The sequence below is a fragment of the Dunckerocampus dactyliophorus genome, chromosome 15 (genome assembly GCF_027744805.1).
Source record: "Dunckerocampus dactyliophorus isolate RoL2022-P2 chromosome 15, RoL_Ddac_1.1, whole genome shotgun sequence".
In the NCBI taxonomy this organism is placed as follows: Eukaryota; Metazoa; Chordata; class Actinopteri; order Syngnathiformes; family Syngnathidae; genus Dunckerocampus; species Dunckerocampus dactyliophorus.
In genome coordinates, this window is record NC_072833.1 from 26,028,828 (window position 1) to 26,046,816 (window position 17,989).

The window sequence follows — 17,989 nt, forward strand, 5'->3', positions numbered from 1 at the left end:
ATCTCCCTTGTTCTTCAAAATGGGCACCAGCACACTTCTCCTCCATTCCTCAGGTATCTTTTCATTATCTAAGATCCTGTTGAACAACCCAGTCAGAAACTCTACTGCCGCCTCTCCTAGACACTTCCAAACCTCTGCAGGTACATAATCAGGACTGACGGCCTTTCCACTCTTCATCCTCTTCAATGCCCTCCTCACTTCATCCTGACTAATCTTTGCTACTTCCTGGTCCCCAAAAGTCACCTCTTCTCGTCTTTGCTCTCTCTCATTTTCCACGTTAATCAGCTCTTCAAAGTACCCTTTCCATCTTCCCATCACACTATTGGCACTTGTCAATAGACTTCCATCCCGATCCTTAATCACCCTAACCTGCTGCACGTCCTTCCCATCTCTGTCTCTGTCTTGCCAACCTGTATAGATCAGTCTCTCCCTCCTTACTATCCAATCATACAAGTCATCATAAGCCCCTTGTTTGGCCTTTGCTGCCTCTACTTTCACCTTACGCTGCATATGCATATGAAAATACTACATCATATACAAATACTATTTCACTCAATAAAATACTAATTACTTTGTAACCTTTATTTAATTATTTTTGTCAGGATTTTTTGTTTATATTCAGCTCTTTTTTTCTACAATCGACTGTTACTGTACAATATTATTTGTAAGATGGTAAACCTACAAATTCAAAAATATGAGATTGTTTATCAAAAGATTTCACAGCTTCACATGGTAACGTCGATTTGTAAACGTCTCAAATGCCACCAGTGATGAAAAGGTGCATTCGAGGACTTCTTCTGGGCCTTTTCTTCAAAATGTTCATCACCACATAAAGATATTTGACTGCACAGGGACCTTTGGATTCTTCTGAGGCTGGGTCCTTTCCACTGCACTGGGGGGGGTCTGCTTTTATCACATTTGATGAGGTTTCTGGTACTTGAAGTCATCTGCAGGTGAAAAGCCAGCAGTGTGAGAGATTGTCCTTAAATGTATAAGTAATCTCAGCATGGATTCTGACCTTTTTGAGATGAACTTGAGCATGAAGATGATGAGGAAGCCCAATTGCACAGTATCTGTAGAACCTCAGCTTGTCCTGGTAAGCTTGCCTAGAAAATGTGTGGTGGTGTAAAGTATTAGGAAGTGTTTTTCCCATGAGTCCATGTTTGTGTGCTGAACAAAAGTTTGTGGAGATTTTTCAAGGAACCCAACTGCAACTTAAGACTGTTGATTTCCTGACATAGTTAAAAATGGTACATCCACGCCAGCTTCTCTGTTCAGCGTTGTTTCAGGGACTGAGCTGATGCACAGGGTTCCGTGCTCTGACCTGTACTGCCTTTATATGTCCCCCTTAGGCAGTCTCATTAGAAAACAATCCATCAACTTCCACTATTATGCAGATGATACACAACTTTATTTATCAATGAAACCTAACAAAGACATCAAGAGCTGGTTGACCTCAAATGTCTTACTATTCACTCAAATAAAACTGAAATCATAGTCCTTGGTTCCCAGCTACTCCGAGACAATGTTACAAATGAGATAACTGCGCTAGATGGTCTTGTAATCACCTCTGACAGCACAGTCAGGAACCTTGTCATCATCTTTGATCAGGATCTTTTCTTTAGTTCCCAAATACAGCAAGTGTCAAGAACTGTATTTTTTCATCGAGCAAACATAAAGAAATTTCCCGCCACTACTAGATGCCCAAGCTTGTTCATGCTTTTTTTTTTTTTAAAATCTCCGGGGTGGATTATTATAACTCCTGTTCATAGGTTGCCCTAATAAATCTTTAAAGACCTTTCAGTTGGTCCAAAACACCGCCGCAAGAGTCTCAACCTGAACCAAATTAAGTGATCATTTTTCACCCGTACTAGACTCACTGCACTGGTTACGTGTAAAATTAAGAATTTTGTTAAAAATGTTGTTACACATAAAGCTCTACATCGACAGGCACCAATATATCTGAGAGAGGTTCTAGTGCCCTATCAACCCAGTATAACACTGTGCCCCCAGATTTACACTTACTTGCAACTCCTAGAAATTTTAGAAGTAGAATGGCCAATAGAGCCTTTAGTTATCAGGCTCCTCTGTTAACTGAACCATCTCCCAGACTCACTCCGGTAGGCAGACACCCTCTCTCTATTTAGAAGTAAACTCAAAACTCACCTTTTTGCTAAACCATATAGTTAGACCGACCCCTTTCTACTGATGCACGGCCATCCCACAGAGCCTGGGTTCTGTTCAAGGTTTTTTCCCCAGAGGGAGCTTTTCCTTGCGCCCCTTGACAAGTGCTTGCTTATGCGGGCTCCAGTAGGTTTCTCTTTTCATTTATGAGGTGCTTGATCGTAGATCTACCTCATGTGTAAAGTGCCAAGAGATAACTTTTGTTGTGATTTGGTGCTATATAAATAAAATTAAATTAAATTGCAAAATGTAATTGAATTGATGTCTTCATCATGCTCCCTACCATTTCTGGAGCTCATCCATGTGCAGGAACCTGTTGGTCTTGTCTTTGGGCAGTTCAAACTGGGATGGCAGCGGGAACATGGCTTCGTAGAATTCTGCCAGCTTAATTTTCACTTCCTTGGCATTGCTTTTGCTGTGATCAATGTCATCATTCATGCAGATGAACTTTCTGTTGGAGCAAGCACAGAAGCATTTCAAATTATAAATGCAATCTGTTTAAATGCTTTTTTTGTTTTGGAGGTTCTTTTCACTTTGGTTAGTGGTTAGTGGTTGGTAAAGTGACAAAGAGCTCTCACCATGTTGTTGGTAATTAACCTGAAATGTATCTCCTGCTCCCCCATTATCTGATATCTGTGCAATAGTTGACGTATTAGCAACAGAATAGAGATTATGTTTTTTCCAACTTGCTGTTCGTGAAAGTCTCACTTGTACTTCTTCTTGTCTGTGAAGGCTTGACGAATGCGACCTGTGACAGTCTTGCAGTTCAGGAGGAGATCTTTTGTGATCTGAGGCTGTCGAGTCAAGAAACCATAGAACTTTCAATATCTATAACTAAAAATCTACAAAACGAAATTAACTTAAAATAAATTTTTGGATTTTCTAAGCTATGGAGGTGTTCATGGCTGACCATGTTTTGGTCAATGTAGACCTCTTGACTGTGTTTCACTCGGTGGTTCTGCGTGACTTTATTTGGAAGCGTTTTAGAGCAGGTGATCAATTCATTATCCAAACTTTTCAAGTCCTAGAAGAAACCACAGAAAAAAATGGACATCACAAATCATTGTTGGTCCAAGTTTTCTCATGACTGGGCCAACCGTAGGCTTGAGCGGTTTTTTGTGGATTCTCATGGCGAGGGCTTCAATCTCACTATCCGACAGAACACCAGACTGGTCTTTGTCCGCTGTGTCAAACACCTCTGAAATGTTAGCCTGCTGCTTGACGCTCATCAGGAAGTAAAAGTAGGAAAAGGCAAACTGCATGTCATCTGAGTGGCGCAAATGGTGGCTGGAGGTCTTCTTAAATTCTTTTGGGAACCTGCAAGAAAAAACAGTGTCGCCTCAGAAGTCATTCCTTTGATGTACGGACATCAAAACATGTTCTCACATGTCCTGCAGCTCCTGCATGACAAACTTGTCAACCATGTGGGACGTATGTGAGATAGCTTTTCGGGACATGATGCCAAACTTGCAGTTGTACAGCCTGTCAACATATCGTAGCGATTCTGTAAAACTGTTCTGCAGCTTTCAGCCAATGGCTGCACCATTGGTCTCATACATTAGCACTCTCTGTAGACGTTCCTCTTCCTGTTAACACAAAGGATACTATGTGATTACACAATACAAAGTATAAAATTAGAGATGCACATTGCACTTATATCCTGGAGGTACTTGGTCTTCTCCCAGGACAGGAAGCCTTCAACAGAAGGGACAAACTCCTGGACCTTCCTCCTCACTAGAGATGCAGCAGCACCGTACACTTTCACTTCAGAACGTCTCTTGTCCTCATTCCAGATAAAAAACGTTTGTTCTGGTGTTTGTTTTGGGGAGGCTGCCTGGGTCCTGCTATCTTGAGGAAGCGCACCACCAATCATTGTAACGTCCCCCCCATTGCCAGCACTGCGTACAGACCTGTGTTTTCCTTCCAGTCATAAAAGCAATAAAACATAATTTAAAATTCAATGATACAATAGGGCAGTGCAGTGTTAATCGCTCTACCCTTGCAGTCTCCTCCGTCCCAGTCACAGGCAATGTTGTTGCATTCTTGATTACACTTCCCATTCTCTATTAATGTTCCTGGGCAGCCCTTGGAACAATGGGAGAAAGGCCAGGTAAGGTAGACCTGCAGGGAAGTAAGTAAACAGTTGTCTTAGTGTGATCACACTGCACATCAGAAGTAGTGACTTTCTGTCCATTAAGACATAATCTACACAAATGTACCCTTGAATTAAATTGCTTTCTTGTGACCAGGTACAGTATGTTGTCACCCTAGTGACATGATGTAGAAGAGTGGTGTACATTTTATGCAAATGTTTGATCATTGTGTTTATTCTGATTACTTTCTGCCCATTCGATGGGGTGTAGAAGTCGTCTACCCAGACGTCTTTGCCAAACATCACGTCATCGTTGAGGTAAATGAACTTCTGAGAGATTCCTGGGATGCGGTGGAGGTTGCTCTCTATAGCAGGGGAGCTGAAGGTGGGGAGGTGGTCGTGGTTCAAGAAGATTTCCTGCAATTCAGAATAGCTGCTGTATGTGTTCCTTTCAAATACATGATTTGAAAGCATCACCATCTACCGCGCACAAAGGTTCTACCAGTTCTACTAGAGGTGAGGTGATTTTATTTTACATCCATGCATATTGATACCCAAAATCGAGACCACCACAATTCAGATTCAGTGACTTTTCCTGAGAGTTCTTGCTTTGAGCAATGGGGGTTTGAGTGTCAGAGGCTCAGATTTTACCTGATGTGTGACAACTGAAATTCGGGGGTTCTCCATGTTCAGCCAGAAAGGAATCTGCCCGTTTGTGACGATGAAAATATGTCGCACCCACGGGGCGTATTTCTCCACGAAGCGCAGTGAATGGCAGAGTGCACCATTGTCTTCAAAGCGATTGGTTGTGAGAATATCTCTTGGCCCTTCTTTTATTGGGACAGATGGCATCTGTGAAAACTGACAAAAGGTTTAACGCTGTCAGGGGGTTATTATTCTCACATGTTACTGAGTGAAGTTGTAGTTTGCAATGGTAAACAACCTTCATGATGGCACTCATGTTCCAGAACAAGTACACAGGGCTGATGGCCAACTCCTTCCCATCCACTGTCAGATTATTTTTAGCCTCCTGGAGGAGATTAGTAAAATCCTGTGGACTTTTGAGGTACAGCAGAGCGATGTTGGCTTCGGGGTACAACTCAAACTGGGGAAGACAGAGTATACAGAAGAAATATACAGTACAGATAGACACTGATTTTGTGTTATTGTGATGACAATTTGTCCAGAGTTGTTTCAGAGTTGCTTCAGAGTTGTTTTCGTCACCGATTAAATTATTTTGTTGACAAAACTTTTTTTAATGATGAAAACGAGACTGTGACAACCAAAAATGGCTCTTTGATGACTAAACCGTGATGAGTTGTGTGTGAGTTTGTGTTGACGAGACGAGATGAAACGAAAATGTTTGTGCATGTGGTCTATCAGACGTTTGCATGTGTGTGTAAAACGTAGCAACATCCTAGCTTAGCATGCAGTGGACTTCCTGCTCAATACACCAGTGGCCGGTAACATGGGAAATGGGAGCAAATATAATCCATCCGAAAGAAAAACTGAATGCATTGTGCAGAGATATGGCGGCAAACGTGGCAAGTTGTGTTAAAGTATCCATAAAAGGTCACTCGACAATTGGCTTGTGATAAATTTCACAGTAAGCCTAAAGCTTTCCACGTAAGCACTGGTGCAATTCTGGTGATAACTTCAGGCTAAAGTTAGCTTTGCTGTGCTAATGTCAAATCATTATCTGACAAATCACTGTTGAACATGCAGGGATTTTCGGGCCGATGCCCAAATGTCCCATGCCCAGTAATGAGTAAAGTAGTGCCTGGAAAGTGGAGGGAGATGAGCTAGGCAGTAAGGTCCGGACCTGGGATCAAAAAACTGCCCCGCCTACCGGGTCATCACTCAGCCTCCCCCCTTCCCCCACATCCCATCCGTTGGTAAGGGCAGGAAGGAAGGGCATGGGTTTAAAACTTTTTTAGGGTCGTCAGGTGAGTACCCTCCTTCATTGGTGTTTCGATGATAGGCCCATGACACCTCCAGAGAGCTTATCTGCAACACCTGGCATCCCAGGTGCGTGCCCCCCTCTGCTTTGAGCCCAGCAGGTGTCTTGGCGCTTGATCCATAGCCACTGGCTGCTTCAGAGACAGATCTTATTGTCTGTTGCAGAGCCTGTCCATGAATGCCAAGGTCTTTCATAAGACTGATGGTAGAGGAAGCCACAAAACATCTGCATCCCACTTCAGCTGGATAGACCTTGGTCTTCCATCCTCGTTGTTGTGCATCTGCTGTCAGATTTGTGTAGCGCAGTTTCTTTTGTTCGTAGGCCTCTTCAGTGGAATCCTCCCATGGGACCGTGAGCTCTATGATGTAGACCACCTTTAGTGAAGGGGACCATAGCACCAAGTCTGGCCTGAGGGTGTTGGTTGCAATCTCTGGGGCAAAGATTAGTTGCTTGCCATGGCTAGCTGTCCAGTTTCTGGTTTTGGTAGCTGGGTGGTGTTAAAACCCTTGTTACCAGGTGGTGCAAGACTCCTTACCCCTTTGTGTGTTGAGCAGGCGCACCTACCTCTCTGACTTCTCCGCTTAAAGGGTTAATGCCTCCTGTGTTAAAAAGGATGCTTTTAAGTCTGGTTGGAGGAAACTCACCCAGGTTTTCACGACATATGTAAAGGCGGCCCCGTTACATCCAGATCAAGCACAATGGAGTAACCATATTTAAATTGTACCCAGCGCTAGACCCTCTAATTTAGTCTTTTTCCTCCATAGTGGTTAGTTGCATTTGGTATAGAACTGGGATATTTTACTAATCTGTTAGCGATCAGAAGGACCTGTTTATCATAACAAAGATGTGACCGGAACAACCTAAAAGGAATTTTCTTCTACAAACAGCTTACTCTTTTATCATACAAGACGTAAAAACAACAGAAAAGGTGAATGAAGGAAATTTAATAGCAAAATTTGGCAAGGGCAAAAAGCAGTAAAATATAAGCAATCATACATTACTTTGTCTTTAAAATGTTGTTAGGCTACAGTTACATGTGAACAAAAGCTGTAAAAATGTCCCAACGGAAAATGTCCAAAGTGGTTAAAAATGAGGTGTGGGTCGCTACCACCCTCTCAGTTTCATCCCAAAATGAGCAATAAACATACCACAACAACATCCAGATATAAAAGTAAAAGACGAAAGTAATCCTTTGTAAAGTCCACTGCTGGGGGAAAAATCCTTATCCCAAAGGTGAGACTCATCAATGTGCACTTGATAAATCTTTCTTGGTCTCCTGCAAGGCTCTAAGTTGCACATGGAAAAAGAAGAAAAGGAGCTGCATCTATGTGTGGCTATCTCCGATGTCCCCAGGCACCTTCTCCTCTCTATACTGCTCCTTGCTGGTTGCTAGGTTGGTTATTAAGTCTGTGTTTCTTCTGACGAGAGAGCGGATTACTCTTTTCGTTTGCAGAATAAAGTCACAGTTATAGCCAACTGGGAAGATGCAGCGGTACGTATCCTGAGAACTCACAAAGAGAAAAAGCCCCAAATAATCTTGGGTGCAGTTTTTATACCTTTTCACCCCTTGGCATCATAGCTCCAACCTTCTCACACATTAACTTGTTCTAGCTCTTCCTGGAACACAAAAGGTCATGGAAAAAGGTCACTTTCCCACCCAGCAGTGATAAAAACCACATGCTTCGTGGATGTGAAATACATGTATCTCTGCTTCCCATGGTAGGCAGCGCATCCTCAAAATAACTCTTGTGTGTGTGTGTGTGTGTGTGTGTGTGTGTGTGTATGCGCTTGTCCATAACAATGCACCACACTAAAACTAGGTGAAGGTTCAACTAACTTGTGTGTTCAAAACTGTGGTTTCTCATAACTGCACTTTGATCAAGCATAAGTTTAACAGAAGCATAAAAGAAGTAAATGTTTCCCCCCAGTGAGCATAGCCATCTCTCAATAACCATTGCTTATACATATACAGTATGTACATGTCAGTATAAACATATCTTCCTTTTACAAGGCGAGGTTGACCGTTATTATACACAATTGCATAGCCATACGCACAATCGTACTAAACAGTCCCTCCTTTATGTCATGTAACCCTCCTATGTCTGTCCATAATGGCCATATACAGTATGTCTTTTTTATTTTTATTAAAGACAATGATATGTTATGGCGTCATAATCAACAGGTATACATGTTGTATATGATAGCAAATGGTTACCTTTCACTCCTATCTTCGCCAGTCACCCCTGACTGGGACCCTTGACAGGTGCTAACATTCCGGGCCAGAATGTACCTGAACACGTGCGACAATTTAGGAGGTTGCGTCACTCTCCTCCAGTCACTTACATGACCTCATCGCCGGATGCCTTTTAAGGTCATGCCCAGGACCTAGTCCTTTCACAACAGTCAAAAAGTCCCTTGTTACCATAGGATTCTTGACAGTGGTTAGACTGTTTCTGTCCCTCTTGAACGAATGTTGGCACAGAGATGGAATTGGCAGCTCTCAAGGGCAAAGAGTTGATGGTGTTCCTCTTGCTCTCAAGGGCTTCTGCCAGACTCTTGAGGACCTGATTGTGCCTCCAGGTGTAGCGGCCTTGTGTGAGTCTGGTCCTACAGCTGGTCAAGATGTGTTTGAGAGTCGCTGAATTTGGGCAGAGGGTGCTGGTTAGGTCCTCGCCATACTATCGGTGAAGGCTTTTTGGGGATGGGAGCACATCATACGTACTGTAGCTCTTATGATGAAGCTGATGTTTTTTGCTTCCATTTCCCAGAGCTGACTACAGGTGAGGTTTCTCTTCTCCACGCCTTCCCACCTCATCCATTTTCCCTTCTTGGGAAGAGAGACAGCCTTTGCGCTTCTATCAGCCTCCTCCTGACGGCGCACTTCCTCTACCACCATTTTCCTCCTTTGTGAGACTGAAGCTTTGTGCCAAGTTGATTTATTCACTGCAATGCCAAATGACCTCATAGATCGTGAGTGGCCACATTACCCTAGGAAGAAGTCCAAATTGTAGGCAGCATAGTTTGAGCTTCCCTGGCAGCATTGTCTTGTTGATGGTGTCCAGACTGGTGGTGATGTCCTGCCTTAATACCTGCACCTGGTCTTGGTCCCTGAGGCTTGCATTGTACCATCTGCCAACGCTTTCGACGAGTTGCTCTAAAACCATTGGTATTGGCTCGTCACCAATGCAGAACCTCAGGTTCTTAAGCTCTCCTTGACTATTGAGATGTATTGTGACTTATTCGGCTTGATTTTCATCGGGGCCCATCTGATGTTCTCCTGCATTTTTCCAAGTAGTTGCCTGGTGCATGCTGCAGTAGTGGTCAGCATGGTCATGTCATCCATGAATGCTCGAATAGGTGGAATGCAGGTTCCGTTTTTTGTTCGCTCTCCTCATACCACCCATCAAGAGGCCCTGATGAGGGTTTCCATGTCCTTTGTGAATGCCAGGGGTGAGACTGTGCAGCCTGGATGTCTACCTCTAGACGCTGCCATGATGTTGTGTAGTCAGCTGTTTTGAAGCACAATTACAGGTCTTCAAAGTAGGCTTTCACTAGAGCAGTGATGGATAATGGAACGTGGAAGAAGTATTACCAGAGGACGTTGTGGGGAACTGATCCAAAGGCATTAGCCAAGTCGAGGAAGGTTACATGGAGGTCTCTTTTGTCCTTCTTAGCAGTTTGTATCTGGTGCCAGGTAATACTGGTATGCTCCACGCAACCAGAGAACCCAGGGATGCCGGCCTTCGGTATAGATGTATCAGTGTACTTGTTCTTCTCCAGGCAGGTGGACTGTCTCTGTGCTATGACGCTGAAAAAGATTTTCCCTTCAACATTGAGAAGGCAGATTGGCCGGAATTGATTAATATCTGCTGCATCCTTCTCTTTGGGAATTAACACGCCTTCGCCACGCCTTGGATATTATTCCCTTTTGCCATACTATCCTGGAATATTTCCAAGCAAAATGAAAACAGCCAAGGTGGTTCCAATTTTCAAAAAAGGAGACAAACACCAATTTACAAATTATCGGCCAGTTTCCTTGTTACCACAATTCTCTAAAATTGTGGAGAAGCTATTTAATAATAGGTTGGACAAATTTATTAATAAGAATGAATTATTGGCAAGTAGTCAATATGGTTACAGAGCCAACATTTCAACTTCTATGGCACTGATGGAAATCACGGAGGAAATCACTACTGCCATAGACAACAGAAGATGTGCAGCAGCAGTATTCATGGATCTGACAAAAGCTTTCGATACAATTAATCACAATATTTTAATTTCAAAATTAGAAAGGTACGGAATTAGAGGTTCAGTCTTAAATTGGGTTAAAAGCTACCTAGCAAAGAGGAAACAATTTGTAAAGCTAGGAGAATATACATCTGGGAGTTTATACACCACGTGTGGAGTACCCCAGGGGTCCATACTGGGACCAAAACTGTTTAACTTGTACATTAACGACATTTGTAAAGTAACAAACAACTTAAAATTGGTCTTATTCGCCGATGATACCACCGCTTTCTGTTCTGGTGAAAGCACACAAGAACTCATTAAAAAGGTCAAGGATGAAAAGGTCATATTAAAGTCATGGTTTGACAGGAACAGATTATCCCTGAATTTAAGTAAAACTAAAATAATGCTATTTGGTAATAGTAGAAAGGACACGTACGACCAAATACAAATTAATGGAGTGGACATTGAAAAAGTGGAAGAATATAAATTCCTTGGGGTTGTAATAGATGAAAAAATGAGTTGGAAATCTCATATTAAATATATACAGCAAAAGGTGGCGAGAAATATCTCTATATTGAATAAAGCAAAATATGTTCTTGATCAAAAATCACTCCACACTCTGTACTGTTCCTTAGTATTACCATATCTAATGTATTGTGTGGAGATATGGGAAATAATTACAAAAGCAATCTTCACTCACTCACTGTACTGCAAAAAAGATCTGTGAGGATAATTCATAATGCCAAGTATAGAGAACATACAAACCCTTTATTTTTAAAATCACAGATATTAAAATTCGCAGATTTAGTACACTTTCAAACCGCTAGAATAATGTATAAAGTTAATAACAACTCGTTACCCAAAAACCTAATAAAGTATTTCTCTATCAGAGAGGAGAAATATGATCTTAGAGGAAAATTAAACCTAAAACATTTATATGCGAGAACAACGCTGAAAACCCACAGCATTTCCGTGTGTGGAATTAAATGATGGAACGGATTGAGTAAAGAACTCAAACAATGTACAGAGATGAGCAAATTCAAAAAACAATACAAGCAGTTGATGTTTGCTAAATACAAGGCAGAAGAGTCCTGATTGTTCTGTCAGGTTTGTTATTTTATTTTATTTTTTAATTTTTATTATTATTTTTTTAAATTATTTTTCTTTGTTCTGTTTAAAAAAAAAAAGATTTGTTCTTTTTTATTTATTTATTTAGTATTGTCATCATTATTATTATTATTAACGTATATGTATATATATATATATATAATTTTTTTTCTTTTTCTTTTTTTTGGGGGGGAGGGCTATCTTACCGTTATCTATTATGTATTATTCTGACTATCACTGAAAACATGACATGGAATGCAGGAAGTGAACTACATGTACTGTACAAGATGTAGATTGGAAGGGGGGTAGGATTAAATAAGTTTTGCTTCTTCCTACTCTTTTTGGACATGTAGAACTGTGAAAAAAAATGATTCATGAGATGTATTCCATTGTAACCTTCATGTTCAAATAAACTAAACCAAACCAAACCAAACCAAATCCTCATGAGCCTCCACAGATAGCGCAGAACATCTGTTGCGTTCTAATAAAGCTTATAAGACACTCCATTTGTTCCAGGGGCCAATGCCGATCTTGCGCGCCATACTATGTTCTCTACTTCCTTCCATTTTGGAGGGCCAGTCTCCAGATGGAATTCGGGAGGTTGAACAGGTGGGATATCATGTAGTATATAGAAAGGTGTGTGTATGTTATGTTTTTTAAGATATGCTATACCTATTTTTTATTGAAAATTGTTTTTTTAATAAAACTGAACTGACTAAAACTAGACATTTTTTTTGTTTTCGTCAACTAAAAGTACTTTTTTTTTTTTAGTTTTTGTCAACTAAAAGTGGACTAAAACTACCACATATAGAACTGACTAAAATGTGCGTAAAACCAGAAGAATTTTCATCCAAAAGACTAAGACTGAAAATAAAATGGCTGCCAAAAACAACACTGAATTGCTTTTATGAATATGTTTTGGTGGATTGTTAAAAAGAGTTGTTGCACTCCTAAATTGGCTGTGCATTTTCATGCACTTAAGTCCGTTGTCTTCTGCTACACACAAACAAAAACAAGAATGTGTATGCGTCTCTGCTCCAGGTGAAGTTCATAGAGGGCAGCAAGGTTTGTTTTTGTTTCAAATGCGGGGCTCCCTCTGGTTCTTGTGATTACATGGCGGCGACAGGGCAGTGATGTCATCGTTTTCAGAAAGCAGTGGTATGCTTGTCTACACGGTAACAACAACCCGGCGTTATCAGATTTTCTCACTCAGGATTCTGTTTTTAAAAAATACTATTTCTGCGCACCCAGAATGAGGGTTGGGCATCTTTTGAATTTGAACAATTCCGGTTCTGATCCCGAATCCTCGTTTCGATTCCAGTTCCTAACAATTCTTGATTGCGATGTTTTTAAGAGGCAGGGTCATAAAAGTTTGTATGATCTATATGAAGGTGTGAATCACAGTTTTTGGATGAAATATGAGAACTTCCACATTAATTTTTAAATTATTTTTATCAACTTTACTATGACTTTCTCACAGATCAGTTTTCTTTTTTCTTCAATTTTATATGACACCCTTATTTTGTTACCACAAATAAACAGGAAGTAGTGAACATCACTCTCATTTTGAAGGCCTGACGTGTGTTGTGTGGTGTGAGAAGGTCTCTTGACTTGTGCGGCAATACACACACTGTTTGTCTATACGTGCCCTACGATTGGCTGGCGACCCGTCCACGGTGTACCTCTCACAGCTGGGATAGGCTCCAGCATACCCACAACCCTCGTGAGGACGAGCAGTCCAGTAAGAAGGATCCCTTTATTAATATGTTTGAACCTTTGAGTGGACTACCGCATTTGGAAGGTTTGCAAATAAAAGTAAACTCACCTCCCCTATCTGGTGGACAAACACCATGAAAAGGATCAGGGCCCCGGCAGGGCACACAGACAAACAACCATTCACTCTCACATTCATACCTATGGACAATTTAGAGTCGCCATTTAACCTAACATGCAAGTTGGGTGTCGTCTGCGTAGCTACAGTATGAAATGAAATCCCACACTTGTTGATATGGCAGAGGGGGAGCATGTAGATGATGAAGAGGGTCGGACCGAGCACTTAGCCATGGGGGTTCGGGATTTAGCTTCTGCCAAGGCTACAAACTCGGTCCTTCCCATGAGGTACTGCAGGAGTGAAACCAGCGTAAGGCAGTGTCCATCGTCCAATGGTGCTGAAGACAATGGAGGAGAATGTGGTGGTCCCCAGTGTCAGTTCGTCAGTGAAGGTGAAGACCGTTAATACACTCCTGATCAACATTTTGAGGCCAGTTGAAAAATGTCAAGAATGCTCATTTTGCACTGTTGGATCTTAAGGAGGTTCTAAGTAGAACTTCCTAATGCAAAAAGAAGAAATGGCAGCGAGACAAAAAAATCAGAATCAGCAATTTATTGCAAAGAAGTATTAAAGTGAAATAGGTTGTTAATCAGCTGATCATCAGCTGATGAAGCATGACAATATTACATGACACAATAAAAGTAACAATTCTGAAAAAAATACCACCCAAACATTTCCGAAAAGGAGTCAGACGAGCTTATCTATATTAGCTTATCTCAGTTTATGATAAAGTGACTTTCTAGGACTTTCCTTCACTTGGTCCTCCCCAACACAAGGGTTGGATTCTTCTGAGACTCGATCCTCTCCGAAGGATCCACTTGCTGAAATTTCTACAATCTAAACTCCTTGCCTCTTTTGTATCTAGTGAATCATCTGCAGGAAAAAAAAGGGGCAGGGTGAGTGATTGTCCTTAAGAGTGTGACTGTCCTTCAGTATGGATTCTGACCTTTTTGGAGATGAATTTGAGAGTGAAGATGATGAGGACCAGAGCACCACCCCCCGGCAGGCTCTGAATAGCTGGTCTCTGTGTCCTTGAGGTGTGTATGTGTGTGCATGTACATGATAGGGGTGTATGTGGATGAAAGCAATCCATCCATCCATTCATTTTCTATGCCGCTCCTCCTCATTAGGGTCTGGGGCCTATCCCAGCTGACTTCGGGCGACAGGCGGGTTACACCCTGGACTGGTCAACCATTCACACTCACATTCATACCGTTTTCATTCATACCATTTTTAGAGTCACCAATTAACTTAATATGCATGTTTTTGGAATGTGGAGGAAACCGGAGTACCTGGAGAAAACCCACGCACATGCAAACTCCACACAGAAAATGCCGAACGGAGATTCAAACCCAGGTCTTCCCAATCTCCAGACTGTGACTGTGTGGCCAACATGCTAAACACTAGGCCCGGATGATATCTAACGATGCAATTAAAATTGGAGGACAGCTGAAGCACGATGGGCCCCTCACCTGCCCAGCCTCCCAAACCCTAAGTGTCTACTGTGCAATTAAAATTGAGGGGCAACAGGTCAGAGCTATGGCAGGGGCAAAGGAGCCTCCGCAAGACAACTCCACGCCCGACCGTAGACCACCCCCCAAATTCCTATATGTATGTGAGCTGGTGCAGCGCAACAGGAAGGACGAGAGCACCACAAGCCCACACCCCAACACCACTCAAACCGAGCGAGGGGGACCAAGGACACATGACCGACAGACCACTCACCACAGCACAGGCTCGGGCAAGCCGCGGGCCGCAGGACACACCACAGGCCCTATCCGGCCCACCAGGATGCCCAGTCTGGTCCACCCAACCCCCCCCAGAACCTCCAACACAGGAGCCCCACCGGAGCCAGCGTCCACAGCGCAACCCCCAAACCGCTAAATACCACTGACAAGGGAGCCACACCAGAGAACCGGGCCCCACGTAGAGCGGAGCACAGCCACACCCACGAAGCACGCAAGCAAGAAGCGCCAAGGAGGCACAGAGAAGCAAGCACCACACAACAGGACCCACGAGAGGAGCGACCCCCTGCCGGACGCCGAAGCACAAGCCCCTGCCCTGCCCCCTGCCACGCCGCAGACCAGCCATCACCCCACTCCCCACCCATCCACAAACACACCAAGGGAGATACCCCGGAGACAGCCAGACAACCGCCAGCCAGGAAACGGAGACTAGCCAGACACCAATAAGTAGCGGGGACCGCATGCCAGACCCCCGCCAGACCTGCCCCCAAGTCCCCCACGATTCAATTTTAGATCCATGCACATTGATACCCATAATTGAAACCACCACAACCCGGATTCAATGACTCACTTGTACTGAGAGTTCTTGCCTTGAGCAATGGGGGTTTGAGTGTTAGAGGCTCAGATTTCAGAACTGAAATTCGGGGGTTCTCCGTGTTCAGCCAGAAAGGAATCTGCCCGTTTGTGATGATGAAGATATGTCCACGGGGCATCTTTCTCCAAAGAGCGCAGTGAATGGCGGAGTGCATCATTGTCCTAAAAGCGATGATTGAGAGAACATCATTTGGCCCTTGTTTTATTGGGACAGATGGAATCTGTGAAAACTGACAAAAGGTCAGAGGGGTATTATTCTAACATGTTACTGAGTGAAGTTGTAATCTTCAATGGTGCACAACCTTCATAATGTCACTCACATTCCAGAACAAGTACACATGGCTGATGGCCAACCCTTTCCCATCCAGCGTCAGTTTATTTTTAGCTTCCTGGAGGAGAGCCGTCAAATGCTGTGGGATTTTAAGGTAGAGCAGAGCGATGTTGGTGTCGGTGTACAACTCAAACTGGGCAAGACATACACAGAAGAAAAATAAAGTAAAGACAGACATTGATTTTGTGGTATTGTGATGACAGTTTGTCTAATGGCTTTTATGAATACGTTTTGGTGTACTCATAAAACAGGTTTATCTCTCCTAAGTTGGCTTTGCCTGTTTTCTACCACTAGGGGTCATATTTGCATGGTACATTGATGGTCAAACAAGCTTTACTGCACTGATCCTGTCCATGATGGCAGTGGGCAATTTGGCTTGCAGTTCTTCTAATACCTTAAAGGACCCCGGGAATCCACTCTTGTTGGCCAGGGTCTTCATTGTTATTACACGCAGAGCCTCTTTCCCTGTGGTCCGGGAAAACACAACACACAAGCAAGTGGTAACATAATGCTGAGCAACTGAAAAACAATGTCCTTGAAAAGAAAACTCACCAGGTAACATTTGGAGATCAAGAATTTCTTGTCTTCATTCAGTGTACCTGTCATGATCTTGTCAGCTGGAAGACAAGCCACCACAAGGTCTATCATTATGTTGGTTAGTCATAAACACAAGAAACAACTGACTCTTGAGAGAACAGGTAGAACAAAAGACCGCAGCTTTGACTCACTGGGATGGAATATTCATAGGTTAATTGCGGACATTGTGTGCCGTGAGAGTATTGCAAATATGGCTACAATTCTGTTGTAGTTCACAACTTGTTCACAACTTGTACTGTACTTGTACTGTGACTGGAAGAAAACAGAAAACACGGAAACAGCGTTGGAGGATTGGAGCAGTGTGTTGAGTTGCAGCAGTGCCTTTGCACCTGAAAGGGAGGGCAACAGCAAGGGCAGCTCATGAACCGTGATACCGGCTGGCAGGGCGGGATCATGCACCAGCACGGGTGCCAAAATGCAGTGAGACAGCAGACATTTTAGCTTCTCTCTGGAAACAAATGAATGACATGCAGCAAGACAATGAACAGCGGGTGACTCAAAATGAGTTAGATGCATGATTTTCTTTGGACAGCGATGATGCTCTTGATGTGCAGCACGTGTTTAACATGCCTAATCAACCGAGAGGAAGTCAAGCACACAAGACAGATGTCAATTTTGGCACCAATATGTGTTTGAATTTGAAATGTTTGCTGTCAGTCAATGGTCATTCATCTAAAGCAGGGTATCTCAAACTGGGGTCCACCAGGCATAGGTTGGGCATCCACAAATTCTTTTGCAGTTAATCGAGTTACCCTGTGGCGTACTGTTAAAAATTGCATAAATATATGACGATTCCAATAATTCTGAGCTAAAACAACTCAACATTCGGGTTAATGAATTTAAAATGCTGACATTAGACACACCCAGAAAATTGAGTGTGCAACTCCTGCTGCTCTACATATGTAACACCATGGATAAATATTTCAATGCATCCACCTCATCAAGGGATGCAAAGGCCAAAGCGGCGAAGCTTAGAAAATATGAGTACAGTTATATGGACTTTGGTTTTATTGAGAACAATGACAGAAGCCAAAATGTGTCATGTGTCTTCAAGTGCTTGCAAATGAATCTATGAAGCCAAGACCTACTTACTTAACACTGTTACAATGTTCCCTTGTCTGACGGTAATTTTATTCAGAGGCCGTCAGTAACAACAATAGTTGACCCAATTAAGCAAGCTCTAGACCAGGGGTGCCCATTACGTCGATCACAAGCTACCGGTCGATCACGAAGGTAGTTTGCGTCGATTGCATAAACATCACTTTGTAGATGTCATCACCCAGCTGACATTTATCTCCCCCCTGATTCGCTGTTGCTC

General features: G+C 42.8%; 1 pseudogene; it reads right to left on the minus strand.

Moving 5' to 3' along the window:
- Positions 1-725: 725 nt before the first annotated feature.
- On the minus strand, positions 726-16,722 carry LOC129195060 (N-acetylglucosamine-1-phosphotransferase subunits alpha/beta-like; annotated as a pseudogene).
- Positions 16,723-17,989: the final 1,267 nt, after the last annotated feature.